Raw genomic sequence first — 16,620 nt, 5'->3', positions numbered from 1 at the left:
TAATGGGAAGAGCTGACTCCCTAGAAAAGACCCTGAGGCGACAGAGGACAGGATCATTGGATGACATCACTGACTCAATGGACATGAGTTTGAACAAGCTCCAAGAGATGTTGAAGGACAGGGAAGTGTGGTGTGCTACAGACCATGGGGTCATAAAGAGTTGGACACAACTGAGCAACTGAACAAAAACAACAGACTATTGATTAACAATTTCAAGATGACTGTCAGAGCTTACTCACTGTTCCTACATGTAATTCCCTCCCTCAGACTATAAAAGTTCTTGCCCAGTGATTGTCAGTGGGAGGGAATTGGCTTTTAGATAGGCATCATCCTTCTACCCCAAATTGCTGGTATACAAAATCGAGCAAACTTTTCTTTCCACCAATCTGGCCTCTTTAATGACTTTTGAGCTCTGAGCCATCAGATTCCACTTTCGGTTACAAAGATATCTTTAAGCTTTTCTGCCTCACACAAGAGGGGACATAGTTTGGCATTTATTGCATTTAATTTAATTTTTTTCTTTGAATTTGAAGGATGTTATAGGTGAGGACCACATATCTTTTCATTAGTAATACTGAATATGACACAATATTTGTTGAGTTAATTTTTAATTTAGCATGACTTATTTACTCAATTTGGTGATTACTGAGGATATTTTTCATAAAATTATTTTATCAAGTAGCTGAAAATATGAATGCACATATCCTTTTCTATAATGTCTACTTCTAGGTTGAAATACTAGTTACATAGTAGGTCTGATATGAACACTTTCAGCAAATAAGTGATTATACTTAAAAGTTGTCTTTTGGTAATTTGTAGGATGCACTTATTTGAAAAAGTCTTGTGAGAAAAAATATTGAGGTGTTAGGATATGGTTTTTGTACAATCAACATAATAGGATTCAGTGGACAGAGGACTGAGTTAGAAGGACTCTGCTGTGCTTAGTCAGTTGTGTCCAATTCTTTGCAACCCCATGGACTGTAGCCCACAACTTCCTCTGTCCATGGGGATTCTTCAGGCAAGAATACTGGAGTGAGTGGACATGTCCTCCTCCAGGGGATCTTCCCAACCCAGGGATCGAAACCAGGTCTCTTCCATCATAGATGTATTCTTTATCAGCTGAGCTACCAAGGAAGCCCTAGAAAGACTCTGGTCACATAGTATACTGAGTTATTCAAGTATTTTGAAAATGAATTACCAGGGCCATTTTGAAGAAGAAAATACTTTAAAATGAATTTATATTGAATCAAAAAGCTTTTGAAATGCCCATCTATGACAAGTACAGAAAATATAACATTGAAATTAACCCAAATAATTCTCAAGATGTAATTTGCAGAATTCGCAAAACTTCAGTTTCAGTCACCCAAAGAAAATCCTTGGTCCATTTACCAGGCCTGTATTTTTATTTGCATTTATCTTTATTCTCTCAGTGTGGATAAGTGAATGAAATAGACTTGTACATTTCTTGTGTGGCTGTCATTATTAGCCTGAATATAATCAGGCTAGTGAAAGCAGTTTCATTTTTTTATTGTTAAAATGTAACTGGTGATGTAGTTTTGACATGTATATGGCTATTTAAAACTGAAATATCTCCTAATGACTCCTAAGATTCCAGCATGCTTGAGATAGAAAGCCATTCGTCTTATTCCCAATTCTATATCTGACTTTGTAAATGTTACAAATAAGTCCAGCAACTGGATAATATCCTATGAACAAGTGGTTAATATCCCTTACCAGGTGGTAAATTAGTATAGTATGCTTGTGTAAAATTTCCTATTCTCAACCTACACATTTGTTTGTTCAAAGAATTGCTTCTTACTGATTAATAAGTGAAAAGTCTCTTACTTCTTAAATAGAAAGGCAGCAATAAAAGAACATGGTATTTTGAGTGTGAGTTTTACATTTCAATTCATAATCTTACATTTCTGTAGCTTTGCAACTTTGACAAATTATGTAATTTCCTCAATTCTCTATCTTTGTTTGATTAGTAACTTTAACTTCCATATTATTCATTATTTTTTCATTGTCTATTACATTGACCACAGAGGCAACTCTTTTTAGAAGTAATTCTTGCCATTCTGATGCTAGTGATTTAGATTATTTAGTCAGGTAGAATTTTATCTTCTGTCTCAGTTGCAAAGGACAATTCATGACCCTTTGGTTTACATTTATGACTTGGTTATGTACATAACTTTGTGACTTCTTGTTCTAATGGTGAGTATTTAATTGCCTTTGCTTTTATTTTTATACCTATAAGATTGATTTTGATATTAGATCACTACTCAAATATAATTCATTCATTTCTCTTTGAAACTGTTTATCATTTTAGTTGCTGAGGATGGGGTATTATAGAGTCAATACATTTTTTTGTTTTTTAATAGGAGATTGAGGAAACAATTGTGTCCTGTGAATTGGAAACTGTGAACAGACTTATTAATAATATTTTAAATTTATTTTGATAATTGACATTTATTGAATGTCTTCTATGTCAAATAGTGACTTAAGGGGTTTACCTATATGTCACTTAATCCTTAAAACCCTGTAAGCTTAATACTAATAGTATCTCCATTTTTCATATAGTACAAGGACTTAATACATCCAAGTCACCATATTAGTGAAACGTTTTACTTTTCTGACTAATTATTATTCAGTAGTGAGTAAACTCCTAGTTCTTTAATAACTGAAAACATATTTAAGAAAAACTCTCAAAACTGAAGTAAAAAATACCTAGAATAATTTCAATTTCATGCAAATGGTCCACAGGGAATATTTTGTTGTAATATTCTTCCCAATCATAACACACTGCACTAGAAAAACTCCAAAGACAGGCAAGTTGATTGAGAGTATTTATAAAAATAAGAAAGACTTGGCATACTAATTATTTATATTTGATTTATCCATTGCAGGTATAGAGAATGTAGGTAACATCTAGAGTTGTGTAAAACAATACATATTCATAGTTTGGATGTGTATAGACTTACCAAACTATAGTCAGTTTTGCATTTTCTGGCTTTTTGCTACCAAGGAATCAAACTCTTGCTTGTATTTTTACATGATATTGAAAGGTTGTTACTGAACAATAAGTTACCGGGATTCTTGGCCTCCGGAGGAGACAAATTCAATCCAGGGCCAGAGACGAGGCTGGATCGCTCAGAGCTTTTGTGTAATTAAGTTTTATTAAAGTATAAAGGAGATAAAGAAAGCTTCTGACATAGGCATCAGAAAGGGACAGAAAGAGTACCCACCTGCTAGTCTTCAGCTGCATGTTAGTCACTCGCAGTCTGTTAATGAAAAAAAAAGGAATGTCTTAAAATTCAGAATGGCACCAGATAATTTATCTCAGGCCATAAAATGATTGACTTGAATCTTGTAGAAGGGCAGATTGCCACACAAATAGTTTTGTTTACATAGATTAAGGGAACAATACCTGAGAATAACATACTGGTTTGTCAAGTAGTTTGAGCCATTTGGCGGAACTTAGAGTCTGGGGTAAATGCATAGCACATTAACATAGCTTTAAGATAAACATTTCCATAAGAAAAATGTATTGGTTAACTCAAGGTTTGAGAATAGTCAGCTTCAGATGAAACCAGGTGTCATGGCAACACAGCATTTTAAGAGAAAGCTCCTTTTAAATCTGTATAGAAAAGAAAAAAAATATCGCTAGCTTGTTTCCTCCTGCTGCTTAAGAGAGATTAAAAATGTCTGACACTTGCAGCCTATTTCCTCTGTTTGGAGACCCCTGGCCTTCCTGCCTATTTCCCTCTCAATATGATTTCATTAGTATACTTAAATGCATATCATAATTCTGGGAACACTTTGCCCAGTGCCCACTCTAGTTTAATCTAAAATGTTTTATTTTATATATATATATATATTGCATAGATAAAATTAGGCCAACATTTAAAAAATCAAGACCTTCCCAATAAAGATCTCTTCTCCTTTGTTTCTTAGGAAAGTGATCAGAAGATTTGGAAACAGTGGACCAGAATTTAGCAGGAGTTGAACTGCAGTTGCATAATTCAGACAGGATGCATGCTTTCCAGTCCAGTAGAATACCCATCAATTTATTATCTCCTTGACAGAAAATCTGAAAGTCATCTATAGATCATCATCATTTGTTTTTGTTTATTTTTAAAGAGTAAATAAATATTTCCTTGTTTTTGTATCTCTAACAAAGATGTGCAAATGAAAAAAATAAATCTAGGAGAGCTTGTATTTCAAAATAACAAGAAATAATTGGTATTTCTTTGTGGAAATAAACATTATTCTTATAATTTGCTGTAAAAATAAAGTATTTATTTAATATGTAATGTGTATCTTTGGTCTTATACCCATGTTACTCTTACAGATATTTGAGCTTGTGATCCCTGGTCTAGAGATATGCAACAGTAGAAACACTTTTGAATTTCAGTTTCTATATTTCTATCAACTGTAGTGCTTTTTAACAGCACATGTGTGGTTCATCAGTTTAACCCAGTTTTCAGGGTAGGAATGTCAGAGGAATGCATCTGTCACAGAAAATTAAGAAACAGCCATACAGTACCTAGTGGCCTAGGAAGCTTAATCTGTTACCCAAATCACTTGATTTATTGTCTAAGTTTTATTTTTTTCCCTCTCATTGAGAATATTAAGATCAATATCATTCCTCAGACTTCAAAAGAAATCAGATTGTCTGTTCTTTCAAACATAAATCCAATAATTAATATTTGGTTGTCATGATCTCTTATGGATTGCTTCTTAAAAACTAAAGGCAATAATTGAGTTTAAAATGCTGTGCTTAACATTTTGGGGTGATACATAATGAATTCAGTGGAGAATCTTTTCCTGTCAATGTGGCTATCTTAGTGGAAATTCACTTAAATGAGGGCACTACACATTATACATTTCATCTTGATAGTGCAATTCTTTTAAATAAATATTTTTTCTTTTTTAATTTTAAATGTTTTACCATCTGTTCTGTCCTTTAGTTGCAAATGCCAAAGAACATAACTTACTATTGTGCCACTTGCAAACTGCAGACAGAGAAGTGACTTAGTGTTTGGCATATCCTTGTTCTCAATTCTACAGTCAGTATTTGTTTTTGTTTTCTTGTGCTTCAGATATATTAGGGAATATTACTCTGTTCTAACATGTTCAAATCTTTTCCAGCAAAAAGGGAACACAGGGAAGAAAAAATGATGAATTGAAAGACTCAATCAAGGCCATATCTATAGAAATGTGATGTTCCTGAAGATTATAACCATATAAGGAGGATGTTAACCCTAATTATTGGACTTCCCTGGTGGCTCAGATGGTAAAGCATCTGCCTACAATGCGGGAGATCTGGGTTCGATCCCTGGGTTGGGAAGATCTCCTGGAGAAGGAAATGGCAACCCACTCCAGTATTCTTGCCTGGAAAATCCCATGGACGGAGGAACCTGGTGGGCTGCAGTCCATGAGGTTGCAAAGAGTCGGATACGAATGAGCGACTTCACTTTCAACCCTAATTATATCAGGCAGATACAATATAGACTGCATTGTAGCCAAGACCCTCTTATACTTGGCAAGGGGTCTTTCCAAAGAAACAAAGAATTAAAGCTTGCATTTATCCTATCTACATCGTTTGAAAAGCGACACAGTCTGAGAACATAGCAAAAATTACCTGGACATTAGAAAGGCAAATACTAAAGAGGAAACTGGTGTAGTAATTCTTGTTAACGTGTAAAAGTTATATTCAATTCAATTTATTGTTAATCAAGCCCTTTCCTTGAACAAATAACATAGAGGCACCTAGTTGAATACGTTCATAATGAGAATCAGAGTTGCTGTTTAAAAACAAAAACAGGGAAATCTTGTATGATGCTTATATTAATTTGTAAGGAACTAATGTCGTTAACAGGAAAATGTTGATATTCTTCAAAACCAGAACACGTGAGGTTTCATTCTTGGCTACTTTGGTCAAAAAAGGCTTCGTAGGCTGTGACTAGGCACTCCTTTAAGAGGTTTTTTCCCTGTATTGCTTTCCCAACTCTGCATTTTACAGCTGTCAGACAGCGGACTCAGCTGTCCAGAATACTGTACCCTGGCCAAGACCAGACTTAACTGAATTCCCTGGTATATGATTCAGGACCAAATATTATTAGTCAGTAAAATTAAAACCATAGACATACCAAAGACCTCTCAAGCATTGTTCCCCAGAAATATGTCTAGTTTGTTGTAATCCTTCCTAGAGCTAAAATCAGTTCTCACAATAAGCTCTTTAAAGATCACCTAGTAGTAATCATCACAGGTCATCCCATCCATTTTGCCTTTTCCCTCTGCCAAAACTGTACCTCTCTTTCTCCCACTGTATCCAGTGATATGGTAGAAAGATAAAAATTTCTCATTAAACCTAAATGAAATTAGAAAACTACAGATACCTCAGCTGTTTAAAAGTAGTAAAATAAATTATATATATTTTTCTGTTTGATATCAATAGTAGATCAATCAGCAGCTTTCCTTATCTTGCAAAATTACCCAAAGAAACAATAAATTAGAAATAGAATTCAGATAACAGAAATATTGTATCACCTATCTACACAATGAAGTAAAAAGCTAGAAGTTGAAACTGAAATCAGAAAAAAGAAGTTCTATCATCTGGATATGTTAACAGACAGACCCAAAAAAAAAAAAAAAACACCTTTCATTTTAATTATTGAATCAAAGACAAAACTAAAATGAAACTTTAATTAACCTAAAATATAACAATAATGAAATATTATATATAAGAAGGCATAAGGTATAGTGCTAAAACAACTCTCAAAGGGAAATTAATAATATACATGCATACATGAGAAAAATGAACTTTAATTAAAATTATGGTTCAGAAATGAACAATAATATAAAATAGAAGCATAGGAAAGAAATAATAATAGTTAAACAGGCAACACTGTATTAGAACAAAAGAGTAGAACTCACAAATGTAAAAAACATCAGGTTCTTTGGCAAAAATAATATAACAGCTAATCACTAACTAATATGAATCTGGAGAAAATGAGAAAAGACCCAAAGTGCAAAATAAATAAATACAAAAACAAAGTGAAAAGACTGTTAAGACGCTGTCTTGCACAGTTCAGTTCAATTCAGTCACTCAGTCGTGTCTGACTTTTTGCGACCCCATGAATCGCAGCACGCCAGGACTCCCTGTCCATCACCAACTCCCGGAGTTTACTCATGCTCATTAAGTCGGTGATGCCATCCAGCCATCTCATCCTCTGTTGTTCACTTCTCCTCCTGCCCCCAATCCGTCCCAGTATCAGGGTCTTTTCCAAAGAGTCAACTCTTTGCATGAAGTGGCCAAAGTATTGGAGTTTCAGCTTCAACATCAGTCCTTCCAGTGAACACCCAGGTCTGATCTCTTTTAGGATGGACTGGTTGGATCTCCTTGCAGTCCAAAGGACTCTCAAGAGTCTTCTCCAACACCATAGTTCAAAAGCATCAATTTTTCGGCGCTCAGCTTTCCTCGTAGTCCAACTCTCACATCCATACATGACCACTGGAAAAACCATAGCCTTGAGCAGATGGACCTTTGTTGGCAAAGTAATGTTCTGATTTTTAACATGCCATCTAGGTTGGTTATAACTTTCCTTCCAAGGAGTAAGCATCTTTTAATTTCATGGCTGCAATCACCACCTGTAGTGATTTTGGAGTCCAAAAAAGTAAAGTCTGACACTGTTTCCACTGTCTCCCCATCTATTTCCCATGAAGTGGATGGCACCAGTTGCCATGATCTTACTTTTCAGAATGTTGAGCTTTAAGACAACTTTTTCACTCTCCTCTTTCACTTTCATTAAGAGGCTCTTTAGTTCCCCTTCACCTTCTGCCATAAGTGTGGTGTCATCTGCATATCTGAGGTTATTGATATTTCTCCCAGCAATCTTGATTCCAGGTTGTGCTTCTTCCAGTCCAGCATTTCTCATGATGTATTCTGCATATAAGTTAAATAAGCAGGGTGACAATATACAACCTTGATGTACTCCTTTTCCTATTTGGAACCAGTATGTTGTTCCATGTCCAGTTCTAACTGTTGCTTCCTGACCTGCATACAGGTTTCTCATGAGGCAGGTCAGGTGGTCTGGTATTTCCAACTCTTCCACAATTTTCCACAGTTTATTGTGATTCACACAGTCGAAGACTTTGGCGTAATCAATAAAGCAGAAATAGATGTTCTTCTGGAACTCTCTTGCTTTTTTGATGATCCAGAAGGTGTTGGCAATTTGATCTCTGGTTCCTCTGCCTTTTCTAAAACAAACCTGAACATCTGGAACTTCATGGTTCACGTATTGCTGAAACCTGGCTTGGAGAATTTTGAGCATTACTTTACTAGCATGTGAGATGAGTGTAATTGTGTAGTAGTTTGAGCATTCTTTGGGATTGCCTTTCTTTGGGATTGCAATGAAAACTGATCTTTTCCAGTCCTGTGGCCACTGGTGAGTTTTCCAAATTCGCTGACATATCGAGTGCAACACTTTCACAGCATCATCTTTTAGGATTTGAAAGAGCTCAACTGGAAATCCATCACATCCACTAGCTTTGTCCGTAGTGATGCTTTCTAAGGCCCACTTGACTTTTCACATTTCAGGGTGTCTGGCTCTAGGTGAGTGATCACACCATTGTGATTATCTGGGTCATGAAGATCTTTTTGTACAGTTCTTCTGTGTATTCTTGCCACCTCTTCTTAATATCATTTGCTTATGTTAGGTCTATACCATTTCTGTCCTTTATCAAACCCATCTTTGCATGAACTGTTCCCTTGGTAGCTTTAATTTTCTTGAAGAGATCTCTAGTCTTTCCAAATGTGTTGTTTTCCTCTATTTCTTTGCATTGATCACTGAGGAAGGCTTTCTTATCTCTCCTGGCTATTCTTTGGAACTCTGCATTCAAATGGGAATATCTTTCCTTTTCGCTTTTCTTCTTTTCACAGCTATTTGTAATGCCGCCTTAGACAACCATTTTGCCTTTTTGCATTTCTTTTCCATGGAGATGGTCTTCAACCCTGTCTCCTGTACAACTGTCACGAACCTCCGTCCATAGTTCATCAGGCACTCTGTCTACCAGCTCTAGTCCCTTAAATCTATTTCTCACTTCCAGTGTATAGTCATAAGGGATTTGATTTAGGTCATACCTGCATGGTCTAGTGGTTTTCCCTACTTTGTTCAGTTTAAGTCTGAATTTGGCAATAAGCATGAGGTGGACGTCATCACTCATGGAGAGGTTGGACCACGCAGAAGCGTGCCTGCTGCGACCTACCGCCCAGAAGCTGGCCGTGAGGAGCTACCCCTCGGCCAGGGTCAGTAGTGGAGACCGAGAGCGCCAGGCTGCGACAGCACAGGAACAGCGCAGAGGAACTTCCTCATGTCCGAGGCCAGGGGCGGCTGCCTGAGAGGGGCTCCCCCACACCCGAAGTCAGAGGCGGCGGCCCAGAGGAGCAACCCCACCTCCAAGGAGCGGCTGCTGCGCAGGCGCAGGAGGGCGGAGAGGAGCTACTCCATGTTCAAGGTCGGGAGGGCCAGCCCTGAGGAGACACCCCTCGTCCAAGGTAAGTGCAGCGGCTGCGCTTTGCTGGAGCAGCCCTGAAGGGAAATTGGACTCATAATTGCTCTTTCTGTCACTGAGGAGAACAAATTCTGAGGTGGACGTCTTGCACAATTCTATGCAAATATACATGGAAACTTGGATAACATTTATTTTTAGAAAATTTAATTTATGAAAACTAATTTTAGAAGAGGAAGGTAGTCTAAATAGAATGATTCTCATGAAATAAAGAGTTAATAACTCTCTCCCAAGTATATGTGGTTCATATGATTTAGAGAAGATTTCAATGCAAAATTCTGTTAAAAAAATTCCAGCGATACTTAACTAGTTTCAGAATATTAGAGGGTAAATGAAAACTTGTAAACTTTTATTTTAAGAAAATATAGTAAGACACTGATATAAATGACAGAGAAAATAAAGACCAGTCTACTTTATGAATATTAAGGCCAGAATGTTAATTTTAGTAAATAAAAAAGCATAATAGTAAAATAATATAAGATAATAAATAATATAATTTATCATATTAATGTATCTATCAAAAGTTCATGTGATTTTTTTTCTATAAGAAGTAAGCAATTGATAAAATATTTCTGTTCATTTTTTTAAATTAATTTATTTTTTATTGAAGGATAATTGCTTTACAGAATTTGCTGTTTTCTGTCAAACCTCAACATGAATTAGTCATAGGTATACATGGGATTAATGCTTAATGATAAATGAAAAAATAATAAAATAGAGATTAGCCCTATTTAGTTTATAAAATGTGTTCATTAACTCTATAGCATTTTAAGGAAATTAAGTAATATTCACTAATGTGGTTATTACTTAACATTGTACTGATAGTTGTAGTCAGTGCATTTAGAGAAAACAAAGAAACTGGAGACATATAGACTGTAAAATGTGAATAAAATATTACTACTCTCCTCGCTCTGCTTTTATACTTGGAAAAATTAAACAAAATGAACTAGAAATTTTCTAGAAAAATGAAGTCTCTCAGTCGTGTCCAACTCTTTGTGACCCCGTGGACTGTAGCCTACCAGGCTCCTCTCTCCATGGGATTCTCCAGGCAAGAATACTGGAGTGGGTTGCCATTTCCTTCTCCAGGGGATCTTCCCAACCCAGGGATCGAACCCAGGTCTCCCGCATTGCAGGCAGAAATTATTAGAAATGTTCTAAGTATATGCTAATTTGTAGAAATAACATAGTACATAATATATAGAAACACTAGGTCCCATGTATTTCAGTAACAGTTGTTTAGACAATATCATAGAGGATAATACTCCTTTTAGATTAGTCAGAAAAGATAGAATTTTTGTTGTTCAGTCACTCCGTCATATCTGACTCTTTGAGACCCCATGAACTGCAGCATGCCAGGGTTCCTTATCCTTCACTACTTGTCGGAGGTTGCTCAAACTCATGTCAGTTCAATCAGTGATGCTATCCAACCATCTCATCCTCTGTCGTTCCCTTCTCCTCCTGCCTTCAATCTTTCCCAGCATCAGGGTCTTTTCCAATGAGTTAGCTCTTTGCATCAGGTGGCCAAAGTATTGGAGCTTCAGCTTCAGCATCAGTCCTTCAGATGAGTATTCTGGGTTGATTTCCTTTAGGACTGACTGGTTTGATCTCTTAGGGCTTTCCTGGTAGCTCAGCTGGTAAAGAATATGCCTGCAATGCAGGAGACCTGGGTTTGATCCCTGGGTTGGGAAGATCCCCTGAAGAAGAGAGAGTCTTCCCACTCCAGTATTCTTGCCTGGAGAATTCCATGGACCGTAAAAGGTTTGATCTTTTAGGAGTTTCAAGAGTCTCCTCCAACACCATGGTTCAAAAGCATCAATTCTTCAGGGCTCAGCCTTCTTTATGGTCCAGCTCTCACATCCATATGTAACTACTGGAAAAACCATAGCTTTGACTATACAGACAAAGGTCAGCAAAGTAATATCTCTTCTTTTTAATATGCTGCCTAGATTTGTCACAGCTTTTCTTCCAAGGAGAAAGCGTCTTTTAGTTTCACGGCTGCAGTCACTGTCCTCAGTGATTTTGGAGCCCAAGAAAATAAAGTCTATCACTGTTTCCATTGTTTCTCCATCTATATGCCATGAAGTGATGGGACCAGATGCCATGATCTTAGTTTTTTGAATGCTGAGCTTTAAGTCAGCTTTTTCACTCTCTCACCTTCATCAAGAGGTTCATCAAAGATAGAATACTAAGGATAAATGTCTGTGGAAAGAACTACATTTGAAAAGTAATGTGTAAAATTTGTTTTAAATAAAAACTTTTGAATTCTGCAGAGCAAGTAGCAAAAAATAATAAATAGAAATGCATACAGTGTTGCTACTTAAAAATATCAGAAGAATGCCAGTATTAAAAGTCTTATGTGGCTCTATATGCCTTAGGTATAGTATCTCAAATCATTGAGAAAAAGTATGTTCACTTAATAAATGAATTTTGAACAAGTGAAGAACAAGTTAGAAAAATCATTGACATTCATACTTCAGGTCAAATAAGATAATATGTTTCAATGAATGAAAGATTTAAATATAAGAAAGCTATAGAACTACTAGAGAAAATGTAGTATATTTTTTTTACTAACTTTGTGATACAAAGATTTAACTGTGAAAAAGGAAAGATTCAGAGACTTGAAAACATAAAATATTTTCATTTAAAAATAATGAGTCAAAAATAATTGAAAAAAATGGAAAAATCTATGAATCTTAATATAGAAAATCTACATATAGAATCTTTCTTCATACAGATTTATAAAGGAGAAAAGACTATAAAACTGCCAAAGACTGAACACAAAATTTCTAGAAAACTAAGTTTTAAAAAGCTTCTAAAACATTGGAACTGTTAAAAAGTTCAATTAAAACTTGACTGAGATATTAATTTTCATTTACTGTATTGTAAGATATGTCTGAATTTTAATAGTAGAACCCAATATATATTCCTTGGGCAGTATAATTTGATACAGTCTCTATTGAGGTCAGATTGCCATCATTTAGCACTTGATCAATTCATCTATCCTTTGATGCAGCAATACCAGTCTGAGAATCTGGAAACTTTTCCTGGAGATAAACAGATACAGTGCATTGAAAATGACAAATGTTATTTGCAGTCTTGTTAGAAAACAGAAAATAAACAACACCCCCACCCCCCGTAAAAAAAAAAAAAAAAAAAAGTAGGGAAATTTACATCCATAGCCTACAAGTCCGTCATCTATAAACTATTTAAATAAGTGATATTTTAGTCTATAAAATGGAATATGATGAAACTGGTGAAGGGAGGGGGAGAGAGAGAGTGAGAGAAGTCTATTTGCATTGATATGAAGCATTCCAAAATATGCTTCCTTGATGGCTTAGTGTGAAAATTTCCTTGCGATACAGGAGACCTGGGAGATGTCTGGGTCAGGAAGATCCCCTGTGTGTGAACGTAAAAATGTTAGTTGCTCAGTCGTGTCTGACTCTTTGTGACCGCCATGGGTTGCAGCCCCTTCAGGCTCCTCTGTCCATGAACTTCTCCAGGCAAAAATACTGGAAGAGGTTGTCATTTCCTTCTTCAGGGGATCTTCCTGACCCAGGGATCAAACCCAGGTCTCCTGCACTGCAGACAGATTCTTTACCATCTGAACCATCAGGGAAGCCCAAAATCTCTGAGTTTCACATAGAACAGTAAAGTAGAAGCAATAATATCTGCTGTACCAACAATATGGAATTGTTATAAAACATAATGAGAACAGATTTTGTGAAAGAATTTGGTAACCTATAAAGGATTTAGTGGATCTAATTTTGCATGTTTTACTACAATATTAATTGGAATATATTACAAAATGAAACCATATCTACTTCAACATATATAATTCATACCATGTTATACAGCGATGTCCTAAAATTGTGATTATAAACAGTTGACTAATACAGTTGCTGTTATTACAGACTTTAATAGGAAGATTATACATATGCAGAATTTATTTTTCTAATTAAAAAATGATTTATAGAGCCTATGTTCTTTTATCTACTTTGCTATAAAATTTTAAAACCCACCTGTTTAGTTTATTAAAGGAATTAATTGCTTTTTCCAGCTTCATCTCTCATTTCTGCTACCAAGTAACAATTTGTTGGTTTTTGTTACTACATTTATGGTTTCTCCTTAGCAACTGGGAAGATTCTCAAAGAATATCTGAACCATGGCATGTAAGAGGATTTTAAGTTTTCACATTTATTAGGATAAATTTTTTGAGATTTTGCAAATATTATAGATATTGTGAAAGCTAATTAAAAATTATATGAAACCACTTAATTTCAAATTTCTCAGAAATTTTTTAGACTTTGAAACATGCAGGAAATCAAAATAACTCAAAATCTTGCCTTAAATGCTAACTATTTCTCACATTATCTTTTGAATGTTCAAAGCACTGTAGAACATCTGAAGCAGACCAGGGAATAAAGGCCTTGGTCCAAAGCTTCCCAGGTCTTATATTGTTTTATGTTTTGTTTTCTGAAGTTCAGTTCCTCAGTTCCTCTGATTTACCATGCTGTCTCTTGAAGGTTCTGTTAAGAAACTCTCAGTCCTACCACTATCTCTCAGCACTGCTTGGATTTTTTCATCTTCATTTCACAGCTAGATGATTTGTACAATGTCAGTTGAGGACTGTATTATTTCTATATTTTTGACCAATGGAATCCCTAGCACTTTTCAAAATCCTTTGCTCAAAAAAGTCCCTCAAATAATAGTCTTCAGAAAAATCAAGTTGAATACAATTCTAATTAAGTAGAAAAGAAGAAGAAATGGACTCATAACCTTAGGAGAAAATTGTCAAAAGTGATCGGGGTAAAAACAGTGTCTGGAAAACTGTAAACATTAATTTAAAACCTGTTGAAAGAACACAAGAATAAGTGAATAAATATTAGGCTTATTATTGAGCACCCACTTTAAGTTTTAAAGAGGAAATCTACAAATCAGATTATTAGTGAATTTGGCAACATGGATATCTGGAATATTATGTTATTCCACGTTTGTTTTGGTTTCTACAAAAGAAGCAAATACTTAGTGTAAAGCTGACCAAAACTCAGACAAATAAATATCTTGACATATCAGTGTGCTGGTGATCAGAGGAAGAGAAAGTGATGGAGAAATAGTATTTCTCCAGAAAAATCACTAAACCTGAAACCTGACTTATTTGTATAGCAGTATGTGAGGAGCACTTGTTACAGATTGGAGTATATTATACTTATATGATACAGGTACTGCAAAGTGGTATGAAGAATTTTTTGAAAAGAAGACTGAAAACCTCACCCCAAAACGCTATGAAATCTTTACTTAAGTAATATAGCCTTTGTATCAGAATTTAGAATGCTATTTTTATTTTATAGTAAACGGAGAGTTTCATGCAAATGTAAGGAACATGGTTTCAGAGAAACCTCCCTAGAGACTCACTGAGAATGATTAAAAGGGTATGCATAAAAGGTGTTCTTTACAGTGTCCTCTACAAACAAGCAAGAAAATAAACATTTGAGAAAGACAGCCTAATTGATCATATTTCTTTCAAAAATATTGAGCAAAAGCTAATTACAGTAGATCGAAGGGTCTTTTAATTTGTATTTCTAGATAGAGAAAAGCTATTGTCTTGTGCATTAATCAGTGTGGGAAATTATAATAACTCACAGGTTTTTGGAGAGGTGAGGTGAGGAACATAAGCTATTACATACGCAAAGCCTTCAGAACTGGGTCTGGCACATATTAAACCTGTGTACATATTAGCTAGTAGCAGATGTAGTAATCATTGTGGTAGTAGTAAAGCTACTATCCCTATTTTAGCTATGCCTAGCATAACAAAAAATTCTTTCAATTTATATTACAAAGCTAAGACTTTCCCATGAAAAAAAGCAAGAAGAAATTGAAATATATAAAGTACTTCTTTACTAGAGAATAAAGAAACCCTAATTAATAGAAATCATTCTTCAAAGACAGGAAGTGTTGTCAAGGATACTATCACTATATATATGCCTTATGTACTATTTTTAATAATGTATTTTGATATCTGATTCTACAGCATACTGCAGTTCTCTATATTTGTGTCAGTTTCCATTTGTATCCAAAGTAGTACCCTGATATAATCTATGTACTATGGAAAACATTTGTCATTAAGAAAAAAAACAATAATGCAAATTTGATTCACTTTTACAATATATTAAAGGTAGATATCTTTCATAATCTTTAATAATCTGTTTCTAAAATGTAATAAGGTCTTCTCTGGTAGCTCAGCTGGTAAAGAATCCACCTGCAATGCAGGAGACTGCAGTTTGATTCCTGAGTCTGGACAGTCCCCTGGAGAAGGAATAGGTTTACCTACCCCAGCATTCTTGGGCTTCTTTGGTGGCTCTTATGGTGAAGAATCCACCTGCAGTGTGGGAGACCTGGGTTCGATCCCTGGGTTGGGAAGATCCCCTGGAGGAAGACATGTAAGCCCATTCCAGTATTTTTGCCTGGAGATTGCCCATGGACAGAAGAGCCTGGCAGTCCATGGGGTTGCAAAGAGTCTGACACAACCAAATGACTAAGCATAGCACAAAGTGTGAAACAACCTGTAACTATAGGAAGTAAGCTTTTCATTTGAGTTTTTGGGGTTTTGGAGTGAGCACAGCTTATAAACTTTGCAAGTCAGAATGGAATTCAGATGATGACCAATGTATTTTGGAAATTTATTAAGAGTCTTTCTGTGATGCTGAGATCCATCATATCCTAGAACTCTCTACTATCAAAGCTAAAAGGCCAGATACATTCTACATGTGGGCAGGAATCTAAGCTTGGCCAATCTGAACCCCCACAAGACTTTAATGAACCAGTGTAAAAAGAAAACAGAAACAGTTTAAAATTCATTCTTCTGATGATACTGATGATAACAGTAACATCTCAGTAGTGTCCAGTGGTGGGGCTACCGAGCCCACTCATTTTTGAGTTCTTTCTCATGAATTCAGTTGCCTAGAAACTCTTGACTCTTGCTAGTATTCTGAGATGAATTTTCTAGCGCTTGTTTCTGTGAGAACCCACAGAGCTTTTCTAATAAATTCG

General features: G+C 35.6%; 1 pseudogene; it reads right to left on the bottom strand.

Moving 5' to 3' along the window:
• LOC136176317 (transcriptional enhancer factor TEF-4-like) overlaps nucleotides 1-9,151 on the bottom strand; it is a 31,868-nt pseudogene extending 22,717 nt beyond the window's left edge.
• Between the last annotated feature and the right edge of the window lie 7,469 nt (nucleotides 9,152-16,620).

The sequence above is a fragment of the Muntiacus reevesi genome, chromosome 10 (genome assembly GCF_963930625.1).
Source record: "Muntiacus reevesi chromosome 10, mMunRee1.1, whole genome shotgun sequence".
In the NCBI taxonomy this organism is placed as follows: Eukaryota; Metazoa; Chordata; class Mammalia; order Artiodactyla; family Cervidae; genus Muntiacus; species Muntiacus reevesi.
This window is presented reverse-complemented; position numbering and strand designations above follow the sequence as displayed.